The following is a 17,867-nucleotide window of genomic DNA, read 5'->3' as shown; positions in this document are numbered from 1 at the left end:
CAAATTTAGGGACATATTTAAACTTACTGAGTATAATTGCTAATTTTATTATTTAATTTTAATCTAATGGTATTACATAATATAATTATTTTTTTCTAAAATGGTTGCATGAATTAATGGTGTCTAAAATGGCATCTGTCCTAAAATTGGGTAATGCAATTATATTTGGGCTTTGCTTTTTCTTTTGTTTTTTCATTAGCAAACATATCAATATTATCAAGTTATTTAATTTGATTTGTGTTCTGTGGTTGTTCGTTATTATCTACATTGCATATAGATTGTCAATTCCTGTGTGTTTTCTTTGGATACTGTATCAGAATATCTCAGGGACCCTGGAATACTTCAGACTTTCATCGTCAAATTTCCTCCTTTACTCATATTTGAGATATTAAAATCTGCTTAATTTTAGGAAGCTTTCAAGATAGCTTCTTTATAAAAGATAGGAAAAATTTTAAACGTGTTTCACATTTGTATTAGTGTGGATGGACTGAGCAATAGGAAAAAGAAGAGGAGCCAATAAATTTTGCTTGTTCGGAGGAAACACTGTATATGGCCAATATAAGGGTTATGTAAAACTCGTGCCTATAGTTATGTGCCCTTAAACGTTTTAGTATGAGCTGGCAAAAAACTACCTGAGTGAGAAACACAAAAGATATAGCAGAAGATAGAAGAACTAATGCCTATACGATAAGACAAATCTTTTCATGTCAGTACAAACAGGGGACTCAGAATCCTTGCTGTGGGCTTATTGTACTGTGGCATAGAGTTTAGAATGCCTTGTTGAGTTTGTCTGTTTATCATATTCTGAAAAACAGCATGAAAAAGTAGATTGATAAGTCTCATTTAACCCCTGAAAGGAAATAAATCCAATGCAACAACTGTGAGTTATGGTTTGTATTAACACAGTATAACACATACTAGCAATTTGTGATTTAAATGCATCTCTGCTAATTAATTTGTTTATTTTGCAGGAACAAAGTCAATTGAAAGCATGAATTATGTCCCCTAAACACTACATGGAGAGGACTAATTGATCCATGGCTCTTTTTAAAAGAGCTAAAAATGTGCCCCCAAAGAGTATACTATTATATAATAATTTTTTTAAAAAAGTAAAGTTCCCATACATCTAGATTTATGCTAAACTTTAAGAATGCCTTAAAACAAAGATGGCAAATACCTGTGGCACATGAGAATCTCTTCTTGTATAATATCAATGACAGGCAACATTAATAGATCACTTTGTCCCTTCCTGCTGAACTCAGATATAGGATAGAATCCTTTGGACAGAGTATTTCAGGGAGTCACTGCCAATCAGATGGGTGATCTCATGAAAGGCAGACTCTTTGCCATGCATATCCCTTTTACTAAACAACTTATCCCAAGAGAATAACCTTACTTGGGCATTTATAGTGAATAAAAATGATTTTGATCACAAGAAACAGGAAACCGATGCAAACTATTTTATGTAAAAATTTTTTCTGCTCACCTAGCTGCAGAGCCAAGACATATTCCAGTTGCAGCTTTTAATAAACAATGAACTTTCAGCTTATCTGAAGATCTAGGTCTTCAAATAAGAATGTCAAGTATCTGTCTCTCTCCTTTTTTTTTCCCTGTGGTGACTTCATTCTCAGGTATGTTCCAAGTGTTGATAAGAAGCAGCCTCACTTACATCATACCTGCTGAACAATCCTCAGTTTTTACCTCAGTTGCTCAGAGTAAGTCCAAGGTAGGTCTCTCATTGGCTCCTTTTGATTCTGCCTTTCATTGCTCTGATCAGAGGGATGGGAAATATTGGTCATGCCTGTGTCACCTGGACCAGAGATAGTTAAGAGGCATTGGACTTAGCCTCAACTCAGCCATATAAACATAGGGGGATGTTATTCCCTGTGGTTGGCTGAGCTGTGTGAATGCAGATGAATGAAAGGCAAACAAAAAAATAGCAGTATCTGCTGTAGCATCCATTCTTATTTTCCTTTACTATTCTGAAATCGTTCTGATGACAGAGACCATAATTGTATTAGTTAAAGGAAAGGTAAAACAGTTATAATAGAGACCCCAAAAGACGTTGGCTCAAAGAAGAGATAAAGTCAGTTCATGGTAATAAGTGGGCTCTGATCCATGGAGTCATCCAGGGACTCAGGCTAATGGGTGTTTTTTGTCATCTTTAACATAAGACTTTTTACCAGTGCAGCCTAGCTAGAAGGAAAAAGAGCTGTGACTCTAGATTATTTTTACATAGATGACCTGGAAGTTGCCAACTATGTTTCTCTGCATGTCCCTTTAGTGAGGATCTAGTCTTAGGTTCAAACTTGGTCACAAGGGAAACTGGGAAATATACTCTTTTGGTAGGTGGCCATGTGCCCAGGGAGATAAAAAAAGGAACAGATTTGGGGGTGAGGCAGGAGGAGGGGGGGAGCAAACAACATCCTGCCGCAAGGTCTTGTATTAAGGAGACCACTGGTTCTCTCCATTTTCCCTAACATGTTTACTTCATACTGACAGTGGTAAAACCACTGTCAAAAGGATAAACTAAGTCCTTTACTTCAGCTAAACTATTTGTCTCTGTAAATATCAGCCCTTATTCTTGTGGTATCACTCACCATCTCACTATTCAGCATATATTTTGTTTGCTGTTGCAGAATTGGAATAAATAAAACTATCTTCCAAGATGGCAGTAGCTTGTTATATTCTAAAATGATACAAGATTAAAAACGAGGAGATTTTTCAGTATTTTCTAGGCCACTAACCAGTTGTACAACCTTGAGAAAATTTCTGAACCTTACCCACCGCAAGTATCGATGTAAAAAGAAGTTGTAGGAGAATATTTTACCTGAGGTCCTTACCAGGTGGAAAAGATTTTATATTATGTTGGAAGTAGAGAGGTTTAGATGAAATTCCCACCCTCCAAAAATAAGAGGGTTTCCCCCCCAATAAATGTGAATTCATTCTATAACCCAGTTCACAGTTCTTTGAGATGAAACTTGGTTGACTAGGACTTTGGAGCAAATTACCAATAGGAAAGTAAGCTAGCCATAATCTGCGGTTGGGCATTTCTGATTGGAGGACAGGAAATCTTTCTGATCTCCATAAGAAATCAACAAATGCCTTGAAGCCTGCGATTTGACAAAATATAAGCAATGTCTTAGCTATATAAGTATAATGTTATTAATGACCACAACATCACCTAGCCCTTTTAAAATCCAGTTAAAGGATCTGGTTGCATGACTTTCTAAGTGTGAATCACACATATTAATGATCCACGCCATGAAATACAAGATTTTACCTTTTCATTTGTTCCAGAATTATTGCCCTTTGATTTTTAATACATGTCCTTTTGTTCTCACATTAAAGGACAAGTTAAAGGAAAATCGACTCTGTCATTTTAACTCCTCAGAGTTAATATGGTCTTTTTTAGCTTTATTAATATCTAAGCTGAAGGTGGCTGCTTTGTACTTCCAAGGCTGCCTTTGAGAATTTATCCCTCAGTGGAACTTCCTGCTTTCCTTTTTTATAGCAGTTGGCCAGAAAACCTCTGTCGATCTGTGACTATTCTGAACTGATAGACTGAAATGCCATTTCCAAAACTACAGCTCTTCTGCTAAACAATTTTTCTAGGAATGATGCCATATCACTATCTACTTGGCTTTGCCAAAAGGCAGTATTCCTCCAATGGCCCTACTCTGGGAATGTTACCAAATGATGGTTCAGGCTGGGGGTAGGTAGTAAATAAGCAGTAAAAGCTGAAAAATACCCCAGCTTTTAATACCTTTTCTCTTTTTCCCAGATGACTGGCCTATCTCTCTCACCTTCTGCTTCTATTCATGAAAGATCTCCTTTTCTCCCCTTCATTTGTGATTTAATGGTTGCATTTTTATTTTACATGGTGTTCCTTAATTGTGAGGGAGAAATTCACACCTTTCAAGGCTAATGCAATCAAATTTTCACGTGACATAAGTATCTAGTCTTTCTCCAGCACCCACATGTAAAGGTGTGATGCCTGATAGATTGGGATTGTTTGTAGAGTGGGCAATGTGCTGAATAAAGTGTCAGACAGGAGAATGGGAGCCAAGAGAGGGTTTCAAAGCAACAGCAGAAGGTATCTTCAGCAAACATCCATTCTGGCTGAAGGCTGCCTTCTGGTCTCAGGTTCCAGTCTCCCTAGAAGCTGAGGCGGTGGAGCTGTAGGTTTCTTAGGACAGGAAAGCCTAGATTGGTTGCCTGCCTTTAAGTATGTATTAAAAATATGAACTTATCCTTGGAGTTAACAGCAATGAGGTGTTTCTTGGATGTGCAAGTTTAAGTCACTGCCTCCATTTCGCATTCCTTTAAAAAAAACTTCCTTTAGTTGGCTAAAGTTGGCTTCTATCTTTCTCAAATACGGTTTTCCCTTCTTGGTTAATCATTTGCCTGTCTTCCTTCCTTTCTTCCTTCCTTCCTCCCTCCCTCCCTTCCTCCCTCCCTCCCTTCCTTCCTCCCTCCCTCTCTCCCTCCCTTTCTTTCCTTTTCCGTACCTACCCTTTTCTTCTCTCCCTCACTTCTTTCTTAAAATGTAGTTGTCTAGGGTAGAGTTTTTTGTGTATGTACTGACATAACGGCTGTCCGTAGTAAGCCACGGGTTTACTATTGGGCTATTTCCTCATTTACATGCATTGTCAGAGGCTCAGAAGTACGTGATTTTTCTTTCAAGAAAAACCCATATTTAAGAACAGAGACTTCATCTTCTTGTTTCAGGTATAATACCTTCTTATTCTCTTATATATCAGTGGGTAGTTGATTTAAAAAGAAACAACTGACCTTGCCTGTTGAGTTTTCCACTGTACCCTAGCAATTAGAACAATGATAAATAATAGGTGCTCGATAAACATTTGTTTTTAAAATAATGATCCAAATGTCAAGCAAACACATCATAGAGAAAAGAAGAGCAATATGTTTCAGTACTCTGTTGGTTTGGCCAGGATGGAGTTCTCAGTCTTTTGCTCAGCAGATGTTTACCCACAAGGTGGTAAACTCCTGAGATCAACTTGGCTTTGTGTCTCCTTGACCTTGGAAATGTTTTCCTACAGACACAGTATTTTCCCCGTTGGAATTTTATTCAATATTCTATCTTTGTTTCTACTTTAGAAAACATGCCACGTGAATAATGATGCCTTGGGCAAAGAAATTACTCCAGGAGTTCAATTTAAACTCAGGACAAATCCTGCCCTCACTTGCATTTGCAATTTGCAACGCAGTCAGTAAGAACTATGCCCACACACGAACTGACAGAACTGGGGCTCCGAGGTTAGCAATTATTAAAATTTAAGAGTCCATTTATTCATTTTCAAAATATTTTATTCAGTTGCTTCTGAAGCAGAATCCTGAGTTGCCTTCCCCTTGCTGCTCACTATAGCAGCATCCAACTCTGAGGGTAGCTCACAGCTCTAAATGTCCTCATTGTTCAATGCACTAGATGAGAACAAAACCAGACTGTAAGGTCAATCTCACTGCCTTACTAGAGTAAAAACTAGAAGTTAATGACTGTCTAACCATCAAAGAGAACTTAAATTCAACAGGATATTTTTAAAAAGTAGTATTGTGTGAAAATTTTGGAAAATAACATCATGATGGAGGAAGAAATGAAAAGGGTATATAAACCACTTATACTGCAAAGCCTGTAACTTTCCCAGATTAATTTTGGAATCCTAAAATAAAATTTGCATTTTTTGGTGGAATTGGTAGGGCATCAGAAGTGGCCTTTTGCAGTGGAAATAAGCACACAGGGCTTTCTTCTACTTTATAATAGTGAATTAATATAGAAAAAATAGGGAAAAAATTAGGGAACAATATGGTAAATTATAGACCATAAGTATTAGGATATTTTTTTTAATGGTAACAGAAGAAGGTGCCTAAATTTATGTATGCAATAATTTGGCAGTTTATGGAAGTAGCATGACTTGTAAATTAAACAGCAAGCCCCATCACGCCTCTAAATGAGGAAGGAAAGCAAAAAGAATTAAAAAAAAAAAAATGTCCATGGCACCACACCCCTTCAACATGCAGCACTGGGAGAAAACCAGACTGGCGACCCGTGTCTGGAATATGTACTGAGTGGACCTATCGGGAGGAGGAGGGGTTTCTTTAAAATTTCTCTTTTACAGATAAAAGGGGCAGCGAGCCTACCTCTTTTGACCATAGATGTGGAAAATGGCGAGCAAAGTTTTGGCTTCGTCCCTTGCTCTTCAACCGTGAAATAAAAGTCTTAACCCTGTAAGTCTCCCTGTCCCACGGGAGTGTGCAAAGAGAGGGAAAATAAGCGGCGTGGGTGAGGGGTGGCGGAACAGAACCCGCTGAGAGAGGAGAGGCGCGAGCCAGCCTCTGCGGGGAGGGCGTGGATCCGAGAGCAAGCCGGAACAGGTCCGCGCCCTCGCGGCCCCCGCCGGCGGTGGGAGGGGCGCGGCGGCATCTCCGCGGGCAGACTCGCGTGCGGATCAGCTGGGAGCTGCCGGCCAGGAACTCCCGTGGATCCGCCCGGAGCTGCTGGACCCTCACGGCCGTCTCCCGCTCCAAGCCAGGCTGAGGGAGGTTTCCCCGAGGGAAGGTACCGAACGGATCTGGTGCAGGAGGCGACTCAGGTGTGTCAGGGGTGGGGGTCAATTTGCGTCTGTCTCGTTAGCCCTGGGGGCTCCCCAACTCTTTGAGCGAGACAGAAGGAGGATAAAGGGTTTGGTCCTGGGAGGAGGGGGTCAACCCATTGCGGGCCGGAGATGGTGCGCAATCAGGGCTCCCTTATTGCACAACGTAGGGTGGTCGAGGGCTCTCAGCCCTAAGACGGTTAAAGACACCCCCTTTCCCAGCCCCGCCCCCTGGTGGCTGAGGCCGGATTCCGACAGCTCGGGTCGGTCGGACGGGAGTGAACGGACCCTGGAATCCTCCATCTCCCACTTTATCCGCCTGGTCACGGGTAGGTTGACCCTCTGCCTTTCCTCCCATCTCCCTTACCTGCATCTCTTCCTACCCTCTGGAGAGGATTCTAGACCCTCCTGGAGATTCCAGCCCTCTCCCGAGGCGGGGCTGCGGGGTCCACCTGGGTTTGGGATCAGTCCTGGCCTCACTTCTCTCTGCCCCCTACCATCTCTTGGGTAGTGAGGCGCAGTTCTTTTCCACCAACACCCCCGCACCACTGTCTTGCTCCCACTCTCAGCGGAGGTTTTTAGATCCCGGTGGGGTTCGGTACGCGCCGCCAGCTTGAAAAGGGAGATCTGTGGACAGCTGGGTTGGGAGGCGAGAAAACCGGGAGGGTTAGGAGCTCCATCTCCCCAGACCACCGAGGGGGCGAGGGGGCAGGCCGGGGGCGTGGTTGCCATGGCTCCCTGGTAGCGAAGCTGGGGGAGCTAGAGATGCCAGTCACGGATGGTCCCTTCTTCTTTGTGCCTCTCCCTCTCCCTTCTTCTTCTTTTTTTTTTTTTTTTTTTTTTGAGTGAGAGTGTGTGGGGAGGGAGCAGGGAGAAAGTGATTAATTTGGAGAGCGGGGATTGGAGCCGGGAGGCTGGGGAACGACAGCCAGCCCCTTCATTCCCACTCCTTTTGCGTGCTGCGAGCCTCACTTTCTCCGCCAAGCGCAGGACTGAGGAATTCCTGCGAAAATCCAGGGGCCGAAGAAGCCGGCGCCGCTCTAGCTCAGGTACCCACGCCCGGAGCCGCGCCCTGGGGCGAGCGCGGGGTGGGTGGTCGGACTGTCCGCCGGAAGACCCGCTGGGGAAGGGGCGGGAGGTGAGCGGCGGAAGGCAGGTGTGTAGTGACACAGCAGGGCGGCAAGGCGGGGAGGAAGATCCAGGTCCAGCCCAACGCGCGGGGCGCGGGTGTTCAGCCCCGCCCGCGGGAGGGCCCAAAGAGCCCCCAGAGCTGGCAGGTGGTGCCCGGGCACGCGCTTGCGCGGTGGCGCGCTCACGGGAACGCGCGAGGTGGGGAGCACATTTGCGCGTGCGCGCGAGGTGGGCAACTGGTGAGCCACCTGGGCTCCCGCAAGTCGGAGGCTCTCGCCGCGTTCAGTGGGTTCGAGTTCCAGCTCCACCGTTCTAAGATGTGTGATTTTGGACGAGCCATTTACCCTGTGCCTGAGTTTCCCCTTTTAAATAATAGAGATAATATCAATACCTTCCTCTTAGGGTTTTTGAGCGACTGAAATGAGATAATTCCAGTAGGCTGTTTAGCTAGCTCAGTGTCTGATGCGTAATAAAGACTAAAAGTTATGGTTGCTGACGCCGTTACTGTTATAAGTTAATCCTCAATATAATTAAATATGGCGTGTTCTCATTTATCCGCATTTTTATTGAAGGCAAAATACAGATTTTTAATTTTGGAGATAGTTAATTGGTATTAATATTACTGGCCAGTCCAACTCCTACAAAGCTTTGGTTTGCAGCAGATTGGAAGCTATAAACTGACCAACTGGATGGAGAGAGAAGCTTAGAGAGCTATTTGGAGAAACTTTTAGTGACAAGAAAAAAAAAAAACAACAGTTGATTTTACTGCTTCGTGTGTAAAAATGTTTCCTCTTTCACCTGCTAATGTTGCAGTTGGCTTTGTCTTAATTTCATTCTCTTTGTGATGGACCACCCTGTGGCTTTCAAAATTTAACTGGGTTCCAGAGTCTAGGGTATAAGGTGGCTTTCCATTTTATGGCCTTAAGTCCTGCAGTGGATTTACCTCCGGTAGTGGCAGAACACTTAGTGTACAATCACTCCTCACAAGCTCTTGAATATTGCCAGTGAATAAATGGAGACAGTTGTTTCTGGGCAGGTGTGAGTACTGGTGAGGACAGTTCATTAAAATCTCTTTCTGGGCATGTTTGTACTCTTCACTGCAGAAGTGCAAGACTGTGAGGATTAATCTGTGTTTTCCGGATTGTTCTGTGTTGCATCTTGTGGGTTCTTCCGTTTGAAGAAAAGGCTGTGGATGTTACTACTACTCTTGCTTATATAGGTGCTCCCACGTATCTAGTGAAGAACAAACTATACACCCCATTGACCTAATTACAGGTCTGCCAGGATTTGGTATTGCACGTAATATATTTATTACCTTAAAGTTAATTCACCTCATTAAATGAACTAGCATTAAATTTACTTTAAAATTACTTGCTTATTAAAATATTGGCATGTTTTGATGGAGCTGAAGCAAGTAAAACCAGGCAGATGTCACCATCACAAAGCTCCTTATGACTTTTACACAATAGTCCTCACCTAGGAAAATATTTGCTGGATAGGAGCTTGATTTTTATAGTTAACTTCTGAAATCTTTGAAGATAGCAGGTTGTTTGACCCAAAATTGCTTTTCTGAAATATTTTAGCCTGATTCATTTTTAATAGAGAATTATAAATAAAAGTAGTGATTTAAGACTGATTTAAGATTCTACTAGTTTTTAATCTCATAAAAGGAAATTAGGTAATAGAGGGTGGCTAATGGCATTAGATTTGAAGAAATGAGTGTCAGGAAGCCCTGTGAGTATCAATTCAGATATTAGAGTATTGCTTCAAGTTTGACTTTTACACGACAACCAACACCCCCTTCTTCACAGTGAATATGTCGTCTTTAAAGGGTACCTTGAGGAATTAGTGTGACAGCTTGCCTGAAATTCGTGTGATCATTTACATATTCTTTCCCAGGAGCATTGGCATTAAATGTTTCATTTATTGGAAATTATTTTGCCCTTTGATTTATGACAGCCAGCAGTGCCATAGAGTCTAATACATTTTAGAAACAAAATTTAGCTTTTCACTATTTCATATTTTCCCTAAAAATCTAAGCAGTGATGCACATGGATAGCTTAAGTTAGGCCGAAGACAAAGGGAAGCAGTGAAAAACCATGACAGATCCAGAAGTGTTGAGTCCTGAATCTGGGGAGCTAATTGACATGCTAAGGTGTAATCTAGAGGACCAACTTGACTCTGTACCAAGGCTGTTTTCAATGATGTACTGTATTATATGATTCAATCAGTGTTCCTTGCTATTTTTTCAAAACGAGACTGAGAATACTATATTTTCAATTATGAACATTTTGATTACAGCTTCATCCTAACTAATTCAGTATGAAGAGAATGCAATTATTATGGTGATTTACATACAATATGCTAAGTTAACACAGCTAATGAGTGAAAGCATAATATTCTTTCTATTCATTCCTGAAAAAATATTGTGCTAAGCATTCTTTCAAAGAAAAGATTACATTATCCTCCAGCATTTTATGTCTACCTACAAGTAGAATTGGCATTGAGCCATTTTCTCTGCTATTAAAGTGAAATCTCTGGCATTTTGGCGATCATGTGCCTCTCCCCCTTTTTAGGGGGGAGAGAGTAAGAAATGGAAACAATTCTCAATTTAATTAGATATGGTGGTTTCTCCTTTCTCTACATCTTTCTTGGAGGAAAGATTCTGTATTTTCTAATTTTGGAGGCTGGTTAACACCTTAAACATTACTAATTACTGCAGTTTATTTTATGTGTCGCAATAGTGTAGTTAGTTAATTATAGCTTCCTCATTAGCACCATGTAGAGAATAATGAATTAACACATCCCTTTGATCAAAAGAACCTCTAAGTTTATCTTCTGAGAATAAAAGTGTTATTGTGTTACCAAAAGTCACTATAATTTTCCCAAGAAACAAATTGGTTGGAATTCTCTAACGCTGGGATAAGAAGCTTGATGAATGAGGGAGTAGAGCAGTGGTTGCTTGGCAACCTAACATTATTCTGCAATTTCTCCTGGTATATTTATCCAGTAAACTAGAAAATTCTGTTTTGTTAACAAATGTTTTTAGTCAGTGCACAAATAGACCATGGCTAATTGAGATTTTATGTATTGTGGATAAAAAATGATTCTGCTTACCTTCCCATTGTGTTTAAATAATAAAAATGCAAAGAGAGAATATTCTGTTTTCAGATTTTAAAAATTTTCTGTAAAAAATGTTTACTTAATTTTCACATTTGTTTATTAGTACCAAAAGATTGCAACTTGTTTACCTCTTTGGAAGTCAGATTATTAGGAGTGTGTGTGTGTGTTAAAATTGTGTTTGTACACAATTTTTCAATAAGAATCAGAAATAAATTTTGAATTGAGGAGAATTCTTCACAAGTCATGGTTTGCTGGTTGACATGATAATTTGGTAAATTTAGGGAGGCATAAAGATTCAATCCAAGTGTTACTGGGAGATGATAAGAATAATAAATGTGCTAAATGGAAAATATATAAATGACTCTGTTCTTTGACCAGGGTTTCTTCTCCTGGCGGTCTGTCACATTCTCTCTTCAGATGTTTGGGTGCATCTCATTTTCTCTATCGTTGTGAAGTGGGAGCTTAGCAAAGCCAGCCATTGCCCATCTTCCAATCTATCTCTCCCTAACTCCAGGGACTACAATGTGCCATTTTCCTACTCAGCCTGTGAATTTTAGTGTGCATCATAATTCCCTTCTCAGATGGTAAAATCTTTTGAGGATACATGCTTCATTTTATGTATCTCATAAACCATACAGATTCTGTCACAGTGGGAAGCAAAACTGGTGTGGTAGTTAATGCCCTGGCTGTAATAGTCAGGTTCCAAATCCAGTTCTGTTAACTCCTCAAGGTGTGGCCCTGGCTAAGTCATTTTAACCTCCCTAAGACTGATTTCATCTATGGAAATGAGGAGTAATATCCACACCCCGCTCATGTGTGTTATGAGTGTTATATGGGGCAGTCTATGCAGACAACTTACTAGAACTCCTGAAGTACTCAATAAACTCTTGCTTTTTTTTTTTATAATAATTATTAATCCATGCTCAGCATATGAATGGCTAAAAGAGAGACATGAGTGTGTCTCTGTGTATATGAATAAGTGTGAGCTTATTAAGTCATTATTATTAAAATTATGGAAGATTGTTGATACCTGCATCAATCATATGCACATATACTGGTAGTGATTGTTTCACATCTTTGAAAGATCCCAAGTAGTACTTTTCAGGCTTGGCTGAAATGAGAAGCACCTGGAGAGCTTTTTTTTAAAACTATTAACCCAGATCAGTTATTAAGAATCCCTGGAGGTAGTGATTAGGCATGTGGAGTTTTAAAAGCTTCCAGTGAGATTCTAATGCCAGAGTTGAGAGCCACCACCTTAGATTTGGGTAGGTCTTCTGTAATATCACGTTGGCCTGAGGCATTGACTCACAGTTGCATTGGCATCATGAAATGTGGTTGGAAAAGAAGAAAAGCTCTGACAAACCTCTGAGGGTTTTCTTACTAATCCCTTTGGTTTAGATAGCACTTCATTCTCTGAAGAGCTCAAATGTGCTTTTCATTTACTATGTATTACTTCATTTTTCAGCCAAATATTTCTGTGAAGATGGTAGGAAAAAAAGTCATTATCCTGATTTTGTGGATGAATGGAGACAGCCATAGAGAAAATAATAAATGATTTGATTAGATTCATACATTTAGAACAGACCCAGATATCAAGATTCCTGTCACTTTTGAGTTCTGGATGTTTCTCTGTTTTTGCCTTGAGATTTCAAATGAGGGAAGGAAGGTTATTGTTTTCAGAGTAAATGTGTAGGAAAGTACTGTATCGATGAGAATTTCTACCTTTCTTGTAATAATTCTGCATTATAAGGAAAAGCAGATTTTTTTTTTTTTTTTTAAGGAAGAGGCACTGTAGTCTATTTAAGATCCAACCCTATGTCCCTTGGATTGAACCCAGCCTACATATGTGTGTTTTTTTGGTGCAAGGCATGTTTAAGAAAAAATTTAAGCCAATATTTAAAAACCAGAGGTTTCACATAATATTCATATTTCTGACTTATCTTGAAAAAGTTGATGTTCTTGCAGTATTAGACCTGAATGCCCCAGTGGCAGAGAGTACCATTGGCTGGAACTGGCTAGCATGTCCCCTTGGCACTGTTAAAGGACCCAGAATTTTTCATCTTTGCTGAGTAAAACCTGGCACTCTCTTGCTTTCACTTTGATTTTTTCTTGTATGTAAGTGGTACCCAAATGGGGCAACTGTAGGGAGTTTAAAGAAGGGACCACATCTTTTTGGACAGGGTTGAGGGAAACCAACAAGGGCTGCTGAGGCACCCCTGGGGCTGTTACTGCCCAGTCCAGTAGGACAACAAGAGAGAGAGGTTACTGGAAGGTGAGAGCCGTAGCTCTGGGGAAGGCTGCAGACAGGACCTGTGGTTTTAGAGAAACTCAGCTGTTGTTAAGTCATAGGACACTGGTCTTATCCTACCCCAAGATCTCCTGCTCCTTCCTCCCAGTGGCTGTCCTGAACAGCAGTCAGAGGACAAGGGAGTCTGGTCCAAGTGTCCTGTTCCCTCTGCACAGAGCAGCCTGGAGGAAGGTGGAGAACGGGTCTGAATCTGGAGGGTTAATGAAGAATATCCAGCACACCTTGAAGGCTTCAAATTTATAGAATGTGGGTAATGGGGAAGAAGAAAGCTCAAATTGCCAAAAGCAGGACAAGATGGAGAATGATTAAATTTGCACTTAGGGCCATATTTTCCTCTTTTCCTTTGTTGTTCCTTTCTCGGCTTCTCGTTCATTGCCCCAAGTGGCCATGCTCATGGCCAGAGGTGGGTTTCAGTTGCAGCCTCCAGACTTCAAAACAAACTTGTCTGTTCCCTTGCATTGTCTCTGCTTTCCAAGATGAGAGCTGAACAGCAGAGAGAATAATGCAAAAGATGTATTCTAGCTTCTATGGTAACAGGTCTGCATTTTTAGCAGAGGTTCCTCCCTAACAAAAGCTTTTGCTGTAAGTGGTGATTTTAGCTCTAGGGATTGCAGATGTCATGCCCAGCAGTGGAGATACCCCTCAAATAATAGTCCAGCAGCCTAAAGTCACTGTGACCTGGATATTTGGATCTCTGGAGGGTACCCCTCTTTGGTATAGTGGTATCAGGGTAAAGAGCATGAGGAAATCGATCAAGGATGCATTGGTAGCATCCTGATGTGAGAAATTTGTATATCCCCTGGCTAAGGAATGCAGTCTCCAATGTAATAGAATGTAAACTGGTGAGAAGAATGTGGAGATTTTTGATGGTTTGATGCTATTATAGTTGATTGTGAATTCAGTTTGTTATTGTGTTGGAGACCTCCACTAAAGAATGTAATGTGACAGAACATCAGCTGACTGTGGGATGTCTTACATATTGATGTGTTCAAAGGAAATAACACATCTCATGTGCAAAGGTTCAAGGAGAAGATAAGTATTGACCTTCTCTGAGACTCTTGACACTCGACACTGCATTTCCATCCATTCAGAAGATTACTTCTGAAGATTTCTATTTAAAAAATCATCGTGTCTCACATTATTTGAGTACTTTAAGCTTTTTAGAGAATTTTCCCATATCATTTGACTTTTTCAACAATATGGCAGACAAAAAGTGACAGGTTGTTGACTCATTTTATAGAGGAAAAAAAAAGTGAAGCAAGGTAGAATAGCAGGCTGGGCAGTGGTGAAACCAGAATTACAGTGCAGATATCCTGATATATCACCAAGTTCATAATCCACTCTACCGATTTTAGATTTCCTTATTTGAATGAAATGAGAAATATTGTATAGCTGATTTCTTTTTTTTTTAAGCAAATTTAGAGTTAATACATCAGTGTAAGCTAAGGGATGCAATGAGTCTAGGGGAAATATTGAAAACTTCACCAGTTACATTTCCAAGGTTGAATACAGCCCTGGTCAAAGACAGGGAGATTAAATGTTTTTTCATAGCCTCCGTAATTCCACTACTCTTTGATTGATTAATTGATTGATTGATTGTGTGTCCTGTGAAACATTGACAGTGACCAATCGTTAAAAAGCTTTTATTGAATAACTGCTGTGTGCTAGAGACGGGACTGAGGCTGTGCCCGGCAGACACTTAAATAGCCATTGCTTATTAAATGTCTATGATGTATTTTGCAATCTCTGCATCAGTGTTTTGAGGAAAGTACTATTATGATAATACCCAAGTAATGCTGGGTGTCACAGACGTAGGGGTGTCCTTGTCCAGGGTCACACAATGTGGCTGGGAAGTGGCAGAGCCGGGACTCAAAATCAGAAGTATCTGATCCCCAGTCCCAGTCCCAAGCTCTTAACTACTACATTCTGCTGCCTTTGAGTCCAGCAGACCCCTTCAGAACCCCCTCTTAGTTCGGACTGCTCTAGCAAAGTACCACAGACTGAGAGACTTATCAACAACAGAAATTTATTACTCATAGTTCTGGAGACTGGAAGCCCGAGATCAGGGTGCCAGCCTTCTTCTGGTTTGCAGACTGCTGACTTCTCGTTGTATCTTCACAGTGAGAATGGCAGAAAGAGCCCAAGAAAGTTCTCCAGTGTCCCTTTTTTAAGGGTACTCATCTCATTCATGAGGGCTCTCCCCTCATGATCTAATTTCCTCCCAAAGGCCAAACCTCCAAATACCGTCACTTTGGGACTAGGGTTTCAACATATGAATCTGGGGGAGACACACACGTTCAGTCCATTACACACCCTTTTTCTTTCTCTTGGACTTCATTTCCCTAGTGTGCAATGTTCGTTAGTACCCTCTGGATTAGCAGGATTCTGTAACTATGGTTTTTGTCAAGGGCAGCAGTCATCCCTGTTGTCCATCCAGATTTTCCTGTTCTGTGTCATGTTACCTCAGGTAAACATGTGGAAAAGTAGATAATAAAGACTTCTCCTAAGGTATTACATGATATGGTATGCTTCTACCAGGAACGGTGGCATTTAAAAAGAGGACTTTAAATTCTTGTTGCAAAGATTCACTGTGAGGCACTCCCACATGGGAGATACATTGGGAAAGGAGGACATTTGTAGTTTCTCCAAAATCGTGTCAGAAAAGCTTTTGGTGTCTTGAGTCTTTCTGAAATGTGTCCTGGGCACCAGTATACGCAAAAATCAACCTTCACCCTCACCAAAGCTTTTGCTTGCCCTCATTACCATTTCTTATTTCTTGGCAGGAAAGTTTCTGATGCTCTATAATATCAATGTGCATGGATTTCCCTCACATTTGGGTATTATATGTAACCAATTGCATTACACGGTTGGCATTTCCACGAAGGTGTATCTGCCACTCCAGATTAAGATAGAAATAGTTGGCAATGGCAGATGCCCTATCCCAGCCTGACTGTTCTTGAAAATGACACCTATAACAATGGCACTGTCTTTATTAGCAGCTGTCAGTTAAGATAAGGCTTTGGAGGGAAAACAAAATCAACTCTATTCTAGGCACTCAGTATATGTGGGGTTTTTGAGAGGTGTTTGATTTTTGTGGTGTGTGGTGTTTAGGAAAAAATGTTAATTTTTTTAATATGCACAACATAAGTTGCATTCTCAAACACTGACTCCAAAAGACTCTTTTTTATGTAATAGATAGTGGCAAAATGTGTTTGCTCTCTGCTTTGTCTTGACAGCAGATCCCATGTCCTTGGACTATATGGAATGGATTTCCTATAAGGCTTTTGTTTGACCAATGCCTCCTTCTTTAGAGTACAGCACTTGGCTCCTCAAGAAATGCACTTATTTCTGTATTATAAATTCAGAGACTTTCTAAATTTGTTCTCTACAGGGCATCTGATGACACAGTGGAGAAATCATTCATTAGATTAAAATACTTAAGGCATTATACAATGGCAAGAAATTGAAAACATTGCCCACGATGGAAAGTAAACAAAGGAAAATAATAATTTTAACATCTATAGACTACACCAGAAGGAATAATAGACTGTTTGGGGTTATTTGTTATTGTTCACTAACTTGAGACATATACTACTTTCTGGAAAGGAGCTCTGAGTGAGTGGTTAAAATAGAAAGCCAAAATAAAGGTGTTTAAATTTGACCTCCACCCTGTTTCATGTTTTGACCGCCAGCAATTCTCAGTGGAGCTAGATTTCAAAGGGTCTCAAGGGACCTTTTTCCATGCATACAAGTTTCTGCATGTAATTGATTTGGGCTGAATAGATTTTGAACACAATTGATTTGCCTGAAATAATGCTAAAGGACCAGCATTGAGCAATTTAGGTGCAACTCATGTGAGTCAAGTTCAGGTAAATTGGATTTGACCTTAATCACTATCCCTTCCAAAAAAGGGCTGGCAGTCATCAGAGTGAATACCATCCAATTATGTATAAAAATTGATATGAGTTGTTTGAATTGGAAATTGACCTCAATACACAAAACCTTCTTTTGAAAACTTGGTTACTACCTTCTATTTTCCTGTTTCACCAGCTGTAAAGTGAGGATAGAAACATTTACCGCTGCCTCCCAGGGGCAGCTGGAGGATTAATGAGCTAATATCTGTAAAGTGCTTTGAAGATAAAAAGTGCCAGCTATTATTATTACTAGTAAACCATTTTTCTCCAGTGTAATTTTGGACAGCAGCCGTTAAAAACCCATTACTGTATTTAACAGTAAAACAATCTGCTACAGCCTAGTATTTACTGCCTCAATTAAGCATGCATTCCACTTCCTTTGCCCCTCCAAATTCTGGGCTGATGAGGAGGGACAGAAAGGTGTGTGTCATCATTTCCCAAGTTCATTTAAATATTGGGTTTAACAGACTGGATGCTTCTAGTGGAGAGTCCTTTGATTGTCTCCCCTGAAAACTAGGAGTAGAATGTGTCCTTAATGGGAGGCTAATTTGGCCGTACATCTAGTTCTGTGTCCTGTGAATAGACTGGACGCCCTTTTATAGGTTTTTATTCAACTGGATTTACATTGCATTTACTATCTTTGAAGATTGCATTCCAATATGTTCTTGGTTATTTAAAACTGGTTCCATACATGAAACAAGATGATGTGGGTGGCTGTGGTATATGTGTGCATGGGGTAGGCAGGAGGGTGTGCACTGTTCAAAACTCTTGCTAAAACTG

The 17,867-nt window shown here is 40.7% G+C and overlaps 1 protein-coding gene across 12 annotated transcripts in view; it reads left to right on the top strand.

Annotated features, from left to right (window-relative positions):
• The first annotated feature begins 1,706 nt into the window (after window positions 1–1,706).
• The window catches only part of CHL1 (cell adhesion molecule L1 like), a 214,671-nt gene continuing 198,510 nt past the window's right edge, over window positions 1,707–17,867 (top strand). For 6 of the 12 annotated variants that reach the window (XR_009048833.1, XR_009048832.1, XM_057706452.1 and 3 more), the window contains exon 1: window positions 6,478–6,611. The gene's annotated coding sequence lies outside the window, so the exon portion shown is untranslated. Of the gene's footprint in view, window positions 1,727–6,477; window positions 6,612–6,845; window positions 6,941–7,349; window positions 7,661–17,867 lie in introns of those variants that run through there. The other 6 variants (XM_057706444.1, XM_057706446.1, XM_057706441.1 and 3 more) reach the window with 6 other exon arrangements.

This window comes from Hippopotamus amphibius, chromosome 13 (genome assembly GCF_030028045.1).
Source record: "Hippopotamus amphibius kiboko isolate mHipAmp2 chromosome 13, mHipAmp2.hap2, whole genome shotgun sequence".
NCBI lineage: Eukaryota > Metazoa > Chordata > Mammalia > Artiodactyla > Hippopotamidae > Hippopotamus > Hippopotamus amphibius.
The sequence above is the reverse complement of the archived record's forward strand: the minus strand, read 5'-3'. Positions and strand labels throughout refer to the sequence as shown.